The sequence below is a fragment of the Arachis ipaensis genome, chromosome B9 (assembly GCF_059453495.1).
Source record: "Arachis ipaensis isolate K30076 ecotype BB chromosome B9, ASM5945349v1, whole genome shotgun sequence".
Taxonomy (NCBI): Eukaryota; Viridiplantae; Streptophyta; class Magnoliopsida; order Fabales; family Fabaceae; genus Arachis; species Arachis ipaensis.
The window spans coordinates 141,865,829-141,868,042 of record NC_142444.1 but is presented as its reverse complement, the minus strand read 5'-3'; the positions used below and the strand labels follow the sequence as shown (position 1 = coordinate 141,868,042).

The 2,214-nt window shown below is 38.7% G+C and overlaps 1 non-coding gene across 1 annotated transcript; it reads left to right on the top strand.

Annotated features, from left to right (window-relative positions):
* The first annotated feature begins 1,076 nt into the window (after positions 1–1,076).
* LOC148546604 (small nucleolar RNA R71) lies at positions 1,077–1,184 on the top strand. Its single transcript, XR_015900530.1, has one exon. It is a non-coding gene; the product is annotated as a small nucleolar RNA R71 (small nucleolar RNA).
* The last annotated feature ends 1,030 nt before the right edge of the window (positions 1,185–2,214 follow it).

Sequence of the window (2,214 nt, the reverse complement as noted above, 5' to 3'; positions counted from 1 at the left end):
TCTTTGATGAGCAATGGAGGTTCATCCTCCCAAGTCTCATTACCAAACAACCTGGTATTTAGCTTCATGATTACTCCAAGGTACTTAGTAACTTGCTCTTCAGTAACATCTTTATCCTTTTCAGAGGAAGAATACTCATCAGAGCTCATGAATGGCAGAAGTAAATTCAATGGAATCTCTATGGTCTCTGTGTGAGCCTCAGATTCCCATGGTTCCTCATTAGGGAACTCCATGGAGGTCAGTGGACGTCCATTGAGGTCTTCCTCAGTGGAGATCACTGCCTCTTCCTCCTCTCCAGGTTCGGCCATGTGAGACGTGTTTATGGCCTTGCACTCTCTCTTTGGATTCTCTTCTGTATTGCTTGGGAGAGTACTAGGAGGGAGTTCAGTAATTTTCTTACTCAGCTGACCCACTTGTGCCTCCAAATTTCTAATGGAGGATCTTGTTTCAGTCATGAAACTTTGAGTGGTTTTGATTAGATCAGAGACAATGGTTGCTAAGTCAGAGTGGCTTTGCTTAGAATTCTCTGTCTGTTGCTGAGGAGATGATGGAAAAGGTTTGCTATTGCTAAACCTGTTTCTTCCACCATTATTGTTGTTGAAACCTTGTTGAGGTCTCTGTTGATCCTTCCATGAGAGACTTGGATAATTTCTCCATGAAGGATTATAGGTGTTTTCATAGGGTTTTCCCATGTAATTCACCTCTTCCATTGCTGGGTTTTCAGGATCATAAGCTTCTTCTTCAGAGGAAGCTTCCTTAGTACTGCCTGTTGCTGCTTGCATTCCAGACAGACTCTGAGAAATCATATTGACTTGCTGAGTCAATATTTTATTCTGAGCCAATATGGCATTCAGAGTATCAATCTCAAGAACTCCTTTCTTCTGATTTGTCCCATTATTCACAGGATTCCTTTCAGAAGTGTACATGAATTGGTTATTTGCAACCATTTCAATGAGTTCCTGAGCTTCTGTAGGCGTCTTCTTCAGATGAAGAGATCCTCCAGCAGAGCTATCCAATGACATTTTGGATAGTTCAGACTGACCATCATAGAAAATTTCTATGATGCTCCATTCAGAAAGCATGTCAGAAGGACATCTTCTGATTAATTGCTTGTATCTTTCCCAAGCTTCATAGAGGGATTCACCTTCCTTCTGTCTGAAGGTTTGGACTTCCACTCTAAGCTTGCTCAATTTTTGAGGTGGAAAGAACTTTGCCAAGAAGGCATTGACTAGCTTTTCCCAAGAGTTCAGGCTTTCTTTAGGTTGTGAGTCCAACCATGTCCTAGCTCTGTCCCTTACAGCAAAAGGAAAAAGCATAAGTCTGTAGACTTCAGGGTCAACCCCATTGGTCTTGACAGTGTCACAGATTTGCAAGAATTCAGCTAAGAACTGATGAGGATCTTCTAATGGAAGTCCATGAAACTTGCAATTCTGTTGCATCAAAGAAACTAATTGAGGCTTAAGCTTAAAGTTGTTTGCTCCAATGGCAGGGATTGAGATGCTTCTCCCATAGAAATCGGGAGTAGGTGCAGTAAAGTCACCAAGCACCTTTCTTGCATTGTTGGCATTGTTGTTTTCGGCTGCCATGGTTTCTTCTTCCTTGAAGAGCTCTGTTAGGCCCTCTAAAGAGAATTGTGCTTTAGCTTCTCTTAGCTTTCTCTTCAAGGTCCTTTCAGGTTTAAGATCAGCTTGAACAAGTATGCCTTTATCTTTGTTCCTGCTCATATGAAAGAGAAGAGAACAAGAAAGTAGGGAATCCTCTATGTCACAGTATAGAGATTCCTTGAGGTGTTAGAGGAAAAGAAGAATAGAAGGAGGAGGTAGATTGAAGAGAATTCGAACATATAAAGAAGGAGGGAGTTCGAATTGTACCTTGAGGAGGAGTATTAGTCCTTTAAATAGAAGGTTGTGAGAAGAGGAGAAGAATTTTCGAAAATAAAGTAAAAGATTTTGAAGTAATTAAAAGAAATTTTGAAAAATTGATTGATGATTTTTGAAAACTAAAATTGGGAAAGAAATTAAGTGATTTTTGAAAAAGATTTTGAAATTAGAAATCAAAAAGATATGATTGAGAGTTAATTTTGAAAAAGATGTGATTGAGAAGATATGATTGAGAAGATATGATTGAAAATTAAAAAGAGAAAGTTTTAAAATTAAAGTTGATTACTTGACTAACAAGAAATTAGAAGATATGATTCTAGAATTAATACTTTTG